Source organism: Manis javanica, chromosome 4 (genome assembly GCF_040802235.1).
Source record: "Manis javanica isolate MJ-LG chromosome 4, MJ_LKY, whole genome shotgun sequence".
Lineage (NCBI taxonomy): Eukaryota > Metazoa > Chordata > Mammalia > Pholidota > Manidae > Manis > Manis javanica.
Window position 1 is genome coordinate 70,828,536 of NC_133159.1, and position 12,922 is coordinate 70,841,457.

The window sequence follows — 12,922 nt, forward strand, 5'->3', positions numbered from 1 at the left end:
TAAAACCACAGTAAAGACAGTAGAACAGCTAATTACTAAGCAAATGCAAAACTAAATTAACTATCCCCAAAATCAATCAAGGGGTAGACAAAGAATACAGAATATGATACCTAATATAAAAAGAATCAAAGAGGAATAAGGAGGAGAAAAAGAAAACCTTTAGATTGTGTTTGTAATAGCATATTAAGTGAGTTAAGCTAGACTCTTAGACAGTAAGAAAATTAACCTTGAAACTTTGATAACTATGAATCTAAAGCCTTCAATGGCAATAAGTACATACCTATTGATAATCACCTTAAATGTAAATGGACTGAATGCACCAATCAAAAGACATAGAGTCACTGAATGAATAAAAAAACAAGACCCATCTACATGCTGCCTACAAGAGACTCACTTTAAACTCAAAGACATACACAGAATAAAAGTGAAGGGATGGAAAAAGATATTTCATGTAACTAACAGAAAAAAGCAGGAGTTGCAGTACTTGTATCAGACAAAATAGACTTCAAAACACAGAAAGTAACAAGAGACAAAGAAGGACATTACATAATGATAAAGGGGTCAATCCAACAAGAAGATATAACCATTATAAATATCTATGCTCCCAACACAGGAGCACCCACATATGTGAAACAAATACTAACAGAATTAAAAGGGGAAATAAAATGCAATGCATTCATTTTAGGAGACATCAACACTCCACTCACTCTGAAGGACAGATCAACCAGACAGAAGATAAGTAAGGAGGCAGAGGCACTGAACAACACAATAGAACAGATGGACTTAACAGACATCTACAGAACTCTACACCCAAAAGCAACAGAATACACATTCTTCTCAAGTGCACATGGAATATTTTCAAAATAGATCATATACTAGGCCACAAAAAGAACCCCTGTAATTTCAAAAAGATTGAAATTGTACCAACCAGTTTCTCAGACCACAAAGGTATGAAACTAGAAATAAATTATGCAAAGAAAATGAAAAATCCCACAAATGCATGGAGGCTTCACAACATGCTCCTAAATAACCAATGGATCCATGACCAAATAAAAACAGAGATCAAGCAATATATGGAGACACATGACAACAATATTTCAACACCACAAAATCTGTGGGACACAGCCAAGGCCATGCTAAGAGGAAAGTATATTCCAATACAGGCCTACCTCAAGAAAGAAGAACAATCCCATATAAGCAGTCTAAACTCACAATTAATGAAACTAGAAAAAGAAGAACAAATGAGGCTCAAAGTCAGTAGAAGGAGGGACATAGTAAAGATTAGAGCAGAAATAATAAAATTGAGAAGAATAAAACAATAGAAAGAATCAGTGAAAGCAAGAGCTGATTCTTCGAGAAAATAAACAAAATAGATAAACCCCAAGACAGACTTATCAAGAAAAAAAGAGAGTCTACACACATAAACAGAATCAGAAGTGAGAAAGGAAAAATCACTACAGACACCAGAGAAATACAAAGAATTATTAGAGAATACAATGAAAAATTATATGCTAACAAACTGGATAACCTAGAAGAAATGGACAATGTACTAGAAAAATACAACCTTCCAAGGCTGACCAAGGAAGAAACAGAAAATCTGAACAGACCAATTGCCAGCAACGAAACTGAACTGGTAATCAAAAAACTATCTAAGAACAAAACTCCTGGACCAGATGGCTTCACCACTGAATTTTATCAAACATTTAGTGAAGACCTAATACCCATTCTCCTTAAAGTTTTCCAAAAAATAGAAGAGGAGGGAATATTCCCAAACTCATTCTATGAGGCCAGCATCACTCTAATACAAAAACCAGGCAAAGACACCACAAAAAAAGAAAATTACAGACCAATATCCCTGATGAACATAGATGCAAAAATGCTCAACAAAATATTAGCAAACCGAATTCAAAAATACATCAAAAAGATCATCCATCATGATCAAGTAGGATTTATGCCAGGGATGCAAGGATGGTAAAACATTCGAAAATCCATCAACATCATCCACCACATCAACAAAAAGAAGGACAAAAACCACATAATCATCTCCCTAGATGCTGAAAAAGCATTTGACAAAATTCAACATCCATTCCTGATAAAAACTCTTAACAAACTGGGTATAGAGGGCAAGTACCTCAAAATAATAAAGGCCATATATGACAAACCCACAGCCAACATTATACTTAACTGTGAGAAACTGAAAGCTTTTCCTTTAAGATTGGGAACAAGACAAGGATGCCCACTCTCCCCACTTCTTCTCAACATAGTACTGGAGGTCCTAGCCATGGCAATCAGACAACACAAAAAAATAAAAGGCATCCAGATTGGCAAGGAAAAAGTTAAATTGTCCCTGTTTGCAGATGACATGATATTGTACATAAAAAACCCTAAAGAATCTACTCCAAAACTATTAGATCTAATATCTGAATTCAGCAAAGTTGCAGGATACAAATTAATACACAGAAATTTGTGGCATTCCTATACACTAACAATGAACTAACAGAGAGAGAAATTTGTGGCATTCCTATACACTAACAATGAACTAGCAGAGAGAGAAATCAAGAAAAAAATTCCATTCACAATTGCATCAAAAAGAATAAAATACCTAAGAATAAATCTAACCAAGGAAGTGAAAGACCTATACTCTGAAAACTACAAGATGCTCATGAGAGAAATTTAGGAAGATACCAATAAATGGAAGCACATCCCATGCTCATGGATAGGAAGAATTAATATTGTCAAAATGGTCATCCTGCCTAAAGCATTCAATGCAATTCCTATCAAATTACCAACAGCATTCTTCAACGAACTAGAGAAAATCAACCTAAAATTCATATGGAACCACAAAAGACCCCAAATAGCAAAAGCAATCCTGAGAAGGAAGAATAAAGCTGGGGGAATTATACTCCCCAACAAGCTCTACTACAAAGCGCCACAGTAATCAAGACAATTTGGCACTGGCACAAGAACAGAACCATAGACCAATGGAACAGACTAGACAGCCCAGATATAAACCCAAGCATATATGGTCAATTAATATATGATAAAGGAGCCATGGACATATAATGGGGAAATGACAGCCTCTTCAACAGCTGGTGTTGGCAAAACTGGACAGCTACATGCAAGAGAATGAAACTGGATTATTGTTTAACCCCATACACAACAGTAAACTCGAAATGGATTAAAGACTTGAATGTAAGTCATGAAACCATAAGACTCTTAGAAGACAACATAGACAAACATCTCCTGAATATGAGAATGAGCAACTTCTTCCTGAACCCATCTCCTCAAGAAAGGGAATCAAAAGCAAAAATGAACTCTTGGGACTGCATCAAACTAAATAGTTTTTGTATGGCAAAGGCCATCATCAACAAAACAAAAAGGCATCCTACAGTATGGGAGAATATATTTGTAAACAACATATCCAACAAGGAGTTAACATACAAAATATATAAAGAACTTACACACCTCAACACCCCAAAAGCAAATAACCCAATTAACAAATGGGCAGAGGATATGAAGAGACAGTTCTCCAAAGAAGAAATTCAGATGGCCAACAGACACATGAAAAGATGCTCCACATCACTAATTATCAGGGAAATGCAAATTAAAACCACAATGAGATATCACCTCACACCAGTAAGGATGGCCAGCATCAAAAAGACTAAGAACAACAAATGCTGGCGAGGATGCGGAGAAAGGGGAACCCTCCTACACTGCTGGTGGGAATGTAAGCTAGTTCAACCATTGTGGAAAGAAATATGGAGGTTCCTCAAAAAACTGAAAATAGAAATACCATTTGATCCAGAAATCCCACTCCTTGGAATTTACCCAAAGAATACAACTTCTCAGATTCAAAAAGACATATGCACCCCTATATTTATTGCAGCACTTTTTACAATAGCCAAGATATGGAAGCAACCTAAGTGTCCATCAGTAGATGAATGGATAAAGAAGATGTGGTACATATACACAATGGAATACTATTCAGCCATAAGAAAGAAACAAATCCTACCATTTGCAACAACATGGATGGAGCTGGAGGACATTATGCTCAGTGAAATAAGCCAGGCAGAGAAAGACAAATGCCAAATGATTTCCCTCATTTGTGTATAACAATGAAACAAAACTGAAGGAACAAAATAGCAGCAGTCTCAGAGACTCCAAGAATGAACTAGTGGTTACCAAAGGGAGGGGTGTGGGAGGGTGGGTGGGGAGGGAGGGAGAAGGGGACTGAGGGGTATTATGTTTAGTACACATGGTGTGGTGGGATCACGGGGAGAACAGTGTAGCACAGAGAAGGCACATAGTGAATCTGTGGCATCTTGCTGCACTGATGGACAGTGACTGCATTGGGGTACGGGTGGGGACTTGATAATATGGGTAAATGTAGTAACTACATTGTTTTTTCATGTGAAACCTTCATAAGAGTGTATATCAATCATACCTTAATAAAAAACTAAAAAAAAATAGGTATTATCCTAATAAACAACATCATGGAGTAGAGGCAAATGACTGGCCAGTCCTACAGAAAGAAGCCTCCTTTCAAAGATTTCTGGTTCTTCCCTCTTCCCATTTTTTTTCTTCCTCTTGTGGAAAATCAGACTCAGGTTTATTTGTCCTAACCACAGGTGCACAATATTCTCACTGGAACCTACTTCACTATTTAAGATTTTCAAATTATCATGAGGTAAAGTATTTTGTTATTTTTACCACTGCTTTTATCCTTCAATAAACTCTTAGGAATCATTAACAAATTTCTAACAAAATGTGAAATTTATCAATACCATGTAATGCATGTAAAGTATTATTCAAAACAAACCTTGCCTTTTTAATGGAATGTTATTTTAGAGAAAATGACCAAGCAGCCCTTGGGGCCTTAAAGCTAGCTCCAAACGTGCACAAATTCTCTGACATTCTGCCCACTGACAAGCGACGTCTATGTCCTTTCCCTTTGAAGCTGTTCTGACTCTAGTGACTTGTTTCTAACCAATACAGTGCAGTAGAGGTGACAGTGTGTGACTTCCAGGGGTAGATCGGAAAGGCAACACAGTTTCAACCTTGTTTATTGAGGTACTCTAACCTGGAGGCCTGAGTCACCACCTGAATTCAACTTTCCTAAGCACCAGGCCCTGAGGAGCCCAGCCCACAGACAGATGCCGTGTTTAACTCTTTGAGTTAATAACTTCATCTGAGGTCTGAGCCAGTGGCCAGCAGCAGCCACTGAACATGTGAGTAAAGATGCCTCCAGTGAGGCCAGCCTCCTCTGTGGAGGAGCTCCCAGCCGAGGTCCCGGACATCCTGGGGCTGAGAAAAGCTATCTCTGCTCTTACCTGTTCAAATTTGTGATCTGTAAAATCTCTGAACTTAATGAAGTGGTTTTTTGCAGAGGCTAAATTTTGGGGTAATTTGTTATGCAGTAATGGATAACTGGAGCAGGTTTTCCCCACACTAAGTGTCAAGAGTAATGGTTAAAAGGACTTCACTCATTTGGGGAGTATAAAAACTAAGCAAAACTGAAGGAACAAAACAGCAGCAAACTCACAGTCTCCAAGAAAGGACTAGTAGTTACCAAAGGGAAGGGGTGGGGAGAGGAAGAAGGGAGAAGAAGGGGATTAAGGGACATTATAATTAGCACACACAATATAGGTAGATCACGGGGAAGGCAGTATACCACAGAGGAGACAAGTAGTGACTCTACAGCATCTTAGTACACTGATGGACAGTGACTGCAATTGGAGGGGGGGGACTTGATAATACGGGTGAATGTTGAAACCACAACTTTGTTCATGTGAAAATTTCATAAGATGGTATATCAATGATGCTTTAATAAATAAAAAGAATGTAATGGTTAAAATAACAGTAAGACTAGTGTATATGCAGCAGCTGGGCAAAACTTAGTGAGCCTAAAGATATAATTGTGGCAAATCAAAACTCTTGTATACTACCACTGGAAGTGTCAGCTGGTCAACCATTATGAAAGGTAAACCGGGAAAAATCTAGCAAAACTCCCTGTGCATATGCCCAGTAACCATCAGTTTCACTCATAACATCATAGCCTAGAGAAATTCCCTTGTCCATAGGAGACAGGCATACAAAAAAAATTCACTGCAAAATTACTTGTAGTAGCAAAAATGTGAAAAAAAATCTAAGTATCCATCATAATTATAATTCACTACATTATCATCCTTTCCTAATTCTAAAATTAAGAAAAATCTTAGTACATTATGAATAGAAGGAAGCTTTAGTAATATGATAGTGGTAACCTACATGAGACCTATCAGGAACATTTACTTTACAGTGACATATTAGAAGCATTTGCATTTAAGTGAAGAACTACCTTTCCTTGAGAACTTAGTCAATACAACAACATCAGAAAAATAACAGAGGTTAAAGTATTCACACTAATGGGACAAAATGTGTCTACATTTAAAATGTACCACAATAAATTGAAAAAATGACTGGACTTAGTAAGAGAGCAGAGTAAGATGGCTAATCACAGAATCAATGTACAAGAATCAATAGTTCTCACATTTAATTCAATTATAATTGGAAATGAAATGTTTTCAATCCCATGGACAGTATCGACAAAACCTATAGCACACTAAAGAATAAATATAACAAAAAAGGACTCAGATCTGCTTGAAGGAAACTATAAGTCTATGTAAAAGAACATAGACAACAACTTGAATATGGAGAACCATTATGTTCCTAGGTGAAAAGAATGACAGAGTCTCTTTGACCAAACTTTAGACAGGTTCCTCAGAGCCCTCTTTTCAAGGCCTTCATCCTTGGGTCCTGTCTTTGGCCTTCCTAACCCATTTTACAAGAATCCTACCAAGTCAGTTTAGCTGGAGTCCCCCCAGCCTTGATATCTGATCACCATGCCCTTCCTTCAGCAAGAATCCTTCGGTTGGTTTATCAAAGTCTTCCTAACATGGATGCCTCCTGTTCATAATCTTTCACTCACCAACTCCCCTCACTCTACTCATTGGCTGTAAATCCCTCTCACCTTTGTTGTATTCAGTGTTGAGCTCAGTCTCTCTCCCCCATTTGTGATAGTCTTGATATCTATTGCCACAGTCCTGAATAAACCTTCCTTACAGGTTTAACAAGTGTCAGAATAATTTTGTCTGTAACAAGAGTCAGTAATGTAAAGAGTCTCTTCAAATGAATCTATAAATTCAGTACTTTCAATTAAAATCCTAGAAAGTTTTTATGGCATTCATCAGCCTTAGTCTCAGGAGTTCATGAAAGACTACAAACATAAGATTCTACAAGATGATCCCATAAAAGTAACAGGAAGAAGTAAGTTGTGCTGCATATCTAAAGACTCTAGAAAGCTACTGCAGTTTTTAAAGTATGGGGCCTGCAAGGGGCCAATATCAGTAGAAAAGGACAGTTCAGCAATAGTCCTAAGAATTTACGTACATTTATAATCTGATGCAAATTCAAATGCATTTCAAAGTGGTGGGGATGGGGTGGGTGATAAACTGATAAATAAATGGTGTTGAGACAACTGGTTATGTGTTTGAAAATTCTAACAAATTATAATAAACATAGAACCAAATTCCAGAGGGATTAAAGATGAAACACAAATAAAGGTACACATTAGAAAAAAATCAGAATAGCATCAGTATAACTTAAAATATGTAAGTCTTTTTAGGCAAAACACAAATCCTTGAAGCAACAAAGGAACAGACATAACACTGTACATTTAAACCATAAATTGAAATGTGTGAAGGAAAAGTCTCCACGAACAAAATTTTTAAAAAAGTAATATTCTGAAAGGAAATTTTGCAATATATAGTACAAGGGATTAATCTCCACTGTGCATGAAGAGCTCTAGCAAAAGACAATTCAACTGAAAGAAAAAAGAATATGAATAATTCCCAGAAAAAACATAAATGAGATTCCTTTTTATAGAAAGCCCAGTCATATTAGGAATTATAAGGTAACACAAGTGAATGCAAGATGGCAAAATGGTGACAAGCATTGGTTGGGGGGCCTTTTCCACATATTGGAATTCAGAGGGGTCACCTCCCCTGCCCTGATTCATGCATGGGAACAACTCCTATAAAGGTGTGGAAAATGTGAGGAATGGTGAGATCAAACCAAGAGTCGAAGGAAGAGAAATCCCTGATGAAACAGAGCAGTAGGCCTAGAATACAATCGGTCCAAACTAGAACAAGAATTCAGTGAGTTCCAAAAAATTTACTTAAAAAAAAAGGTTAAGCTGGATCTTAATAATGCATAGGATGGAGGTAAAAGCAGATCACTATTAAGGATTTGGTGAACAGAAAGCATACTTCTAACAACAATGAAAAACAAAGACTCCATCAAAAACAACAAAAATCCCAGAGAAGAAAATTGCAGCCCAAAATGAAGCACATTAAAATGTGGTGTGGGTTTTGAGCAACTGATGAAGGACAAGAAGTAGAATCCATTTTTTTCTCAACACCAGAAATATTTTATTTCCTGTTGGGGGCTTTACAGTGATGCCTCAAAGATGGGCAAACCCCAATCATTGGAACCTGTGTATGTGCTACCTCACATGGCAAAAGACTCTGCAGGTGTGATTAGGATTATGAAATTTGAGATGGGGATCATCCTGGATTGTTGAAGGAGGCCACATCTAGTCACATGAGTCCTTTCCAGGCCATAGTCAGAGAGAAACGTGACAATGGAAAAAGGACCCGAGAAGGCGATGCTACTGGCTTTGCAAATGGAGACAGGGATCATGAGTCAAGGCATGCAGGGAGCCATTGGCTGCTGGGCGAGGCAAGGACTCTCCAGAAGGAACCTTGATTTTAGCCCACAGGGACCCACGAAGAACTTCTGTCACCCCAAACTATAGGTTTGTGTTGTTTTAGTAAGCCACTAAGCAACTGTGTTTAGAGCACTCAGTTTATAGTAATGCGGTACAGAAGCAGCTGCGTATTCAGCTCTCCACAAGGAGCGGAAGGCAGGACACTGCAGGAAAAAGTATTTCACAGTCAAAGGAAAATAAATTCATTTTTGATTCTCGACCTTTTAGAATCAACCTACATATAATGTAAAATAAGACTCAAATATGGTTACAAAACACAAGGTAAACATTAATGACCCAAATGACAGAAATTAGAAGGCAGAAGGATAGAAGAGTGTCCCCAGCTTACAAAATGGGAACTCAGGGACATCCTGAAAGTTGATGGAATAAGAAAGACAGGCTTAAATATAAACTTTGAAGCTCTACCAGGTACCAAAAGAGAGCTGAAAATAGTGCTGTTAACTATCAAAATTCAGGATGAAAATGGAGAAAGTGGCATGGGGTGTATAAGACAACATCTAAAATGGAAAAATCAGCAAATACCAATATAAACATAATAGAGTCACAAATTTATTTCACTCTCCACTTACAGTAGGGAATGTGCAGCTCCTTTACTCCTACCATTCCAGTCCCTCCACTGCCCTGCACAATCCCATCCCCTCTGGCTAAGGGGGAATTCCCTTTCATGCTACAATTTAAAGCGTAATCCAGACTGATAAATCCAGCAGTTCTTTCAGCAAGTATTCGATTTCTTCAAGAGCCCCACCCCCCCACCTGATTCTTTACCGGCGATAATGTTAACTTATGTGTCCTCATTGCACTGGGGAAAGGGGGTCCTGCCTTGTGCTGGACCTTGAGTGTGACTGGCCCTTCAGCATTGTGCACCCTGAATTTTTCGATTCAATTCATTTGTTAAAATCCTCCACGGTCAGGCACAATCACAGGCATTAATCTACACCATCAGCTTTTTCACGCAAGATAACCCGTCCGCTCCAGCCCCATCGAGGTCCTCCTCCCCTTAGCTCACAGCATGTTTTGTCCATGTTAGACATCTGGCTGCCCTCTGCAGTGGTCCTCAGGCACAGTAGCTCTGAACATATGTACATCCTGTCATCTGTTGTGAGATTGCAACTGGTATTTCATCACTAGTAATTAAAATGCCAAAGGTCCTCCTCAATTCAAGTAATCCTTAAGGACATGCTCTCAGTCACTTGCAGTCTAACACACTTTCTTGAGTGGGCAAAAGAGAAGTGACAGCCATGGCCCACAGATGCCCAGGGAAGCGTGTCACCCAGAGACCATCACCATCGTGGATGTCTGCCGAAATGGCCAGATTGTCAGCACAGTCACCTGTGGCACTTCTGTGCCATCACAGTGCTCCAAGTGTTAGCCCACACTTCGTCATCTCACCAGATAGCCTGCATGTCCTGGCACACAGGCACTGGGACTTATGCCCCTTTAGACCAACCTGGCAGTCCGTTCACATAACGTGTATTGGCTGATTGCCTAATTGTTGGTCTGACAATACTCTGGCCGCATTAGCCAAACAAATCTGTGAATTGGACGGACTCATGTAAGCTGTCGATTCTGGTACACAAGCACAAAAATTAGATTTTGCACCTCTTTTCCTACACCAGCAGCACCTTAAGTGGAATGAGCTTGGACTTTGGTATAACATCTGCCAGGACCCTATCTTGGCCCTGGTGTTTACTGGTTGTGAGGAACTGAGCAAGTTACTTGGCCTGCTGATCCTTGGTCTCCTCACTTGAAAAATGGGGATTTAAAATTGAAACAAATTAAAAAAGAAAAGCATCTAAAGCATTTAACACACTTCCTGGTTCAAACTAGGTGTACGGCAGAGGCTATCTTTTCCCCTCTCCCTCTCCATGGAGGGACAGGGGGAGACCATACACCCAGGGACCCGGGAGAGGAGTGTAGCTCAGACATCAGTAAGTGAAGCGGGTCCAGGACTGGATTTTCCTTTCTGCCCTGGGTCTGCCACACTGCAGTTGGGTAGATTGTGTGCAACCGTGGGACTGCCCTTGAGGCTGATCTTTAGCCAGTTCTCCCCGGGAGTCTACAGGCTTTGCTGGCCAGGTTGCCTGTGGAGACAAGGGCCCCTTTGTGCCTGTTCCTTCTATTTTTAGAAAGATGACTAATCTGCTCTGTCTGAGAGAGAAATGCCTTGTAAACTGTGGTCCTTGCCCAGATCTATGACTCCACTGCAGGAGCCTGCAAGGTTCAAAGGGTCCTGGCACTTCCTGAGGTGGTGTCACCACGAAATCCATGAAATTAAGAGTCTGACCCAGAGTGGCCCTCCCCTGGGCATCTCCCCCGGGAAGTCTTCACTTCTGGACAGGAGTACCTAGGCAACACTGAGGAAATGAGCAAAGCTAAATTTTACTCCAGTTAACTTCTTTTCCCTTGGGGGGGGAACAAAAAAACCTTTTTATGACACCTTAGTCAAGGATTGCTGTTTTGTCTGGATCATGGGGAAAATCACGTTATTCTAGAAAGGAAATGAAGTGGCATTTCTTGGCAGCCAATTTTGAATTCTGCATTTTAAATCATCCAAAGAGCTTTTGCAGCTGGCGGAAGATAGAAACTTATTTGAAGAGAAAAATGAGAAACTCATCAAAGAATTACAACTCCTTGGGGGTAATTTTGATCATAAATAGGACAGATACCATCTGCCTAGCATGGTTCCTTCATTCATTCGTTTGCTCATTCAGAAGTATTAGGCACATCTGCTGTGAGGGCCCTCTATTCAGTACTCATGATACAAAGATGGGGACGTATATGTGAACAAACAATTAAATGAGACATATGCACTAAAGGAGAGCAGGTGGAAATGAGGAGGAAGGGCTATAGAGGACTGAGAGCAAGGAGTCGGGGAACATTTCACGTAATAAGTAAGCCTTCAGATCTGATTTAAGGAAGAGAAAGTCTCCAGTATCTCAGTGGGGATGGGCAACCGTACAGGGCACTGCAGTTAATGCTCCAGAATACTGGGATAGCAGAGAGCAGTGGGGAAGTGCTAAGAAATGAGGTTGGTGAGGTAAATGTTGGGTCACAAAATGAGAGGCATGGAATGCCATACTATACAGAGACTCGGGACTTCATTCTCTAGGTTACTGAAAACTATGGAAGGATGTTACGTAGAAAAGAAAAATGATGTGCTCATCCATGTGGCATTTTAAAGTTTAGGCTGAAATCAGGAAGAATGGATCCTAAGAGATAAGCAAAAAGAATGTTATAATAATTCAGTAAGGAGTTAATCAAGACCCAAAAGAAAGTGCCAAGGAGATGACAGATTACAGGGCTTGGTGACCATTACATAAGGAAGCAAGGGACCTTTCAGACTTGAGAAGCAGGTTAGTGCAGGGAGATCACGAGTTGGTGTGGCTGCTGGGATCGCTGGAGCTGTTCTCAGCTCACCAGAGGGCTCTGGACGGGCAGATCAGTTTGGCAGTCATCATGCACGCCACAGGTGGTAGTTGAATCCTTATGTATAATGAGATCGTTTCCAAGGGGATCTTACAGAGCAGAGGTTATATGTGGACAGCTCAAGACCAAACACAGGAGTAAATACATTTGGTCCAGCTTGCATAATGCTTTTAAATATTTAAAATCCATTGCCAGCATTTACAAATTCAGGGATTTAACAAAGAAAGAAAACCTAAAGTTCTGGCTTTCTCAAAAAATCAGATCTGGCAATGGTGGGCCCATATTCTCACACAGCAACACTGGCCAGGGCTGGTGGACCACTGTCCCTTTACAAGGACGGACAGCTCCCACTTCACCTGGCTGTCCAGCTTCACACACTTACACTGCCTGTTTGGCCCCTGAAGGCCTGAATTTGCAAAGACAGAGCTAGAAAACAACACAAAGAGGCGTGTAGCAGCAGAACAATGTCCCCTGAAGACGTCGACATCCAAATCCCCAGCAGCTGTGAAGAGAGGTTAGGCTCCATGGCTAAGTGGTAGCAGCCATAACTGAGGTTGCTCACCAGCTGACCTTAAAATAGGGACAGTAGCCTGGATCACCCAAGCAGTTCCAGTGTAATCACTAAGGCCTTTAAAAGTGAAAGGAGGAAGAGCAGAGTCAGAAGAGATG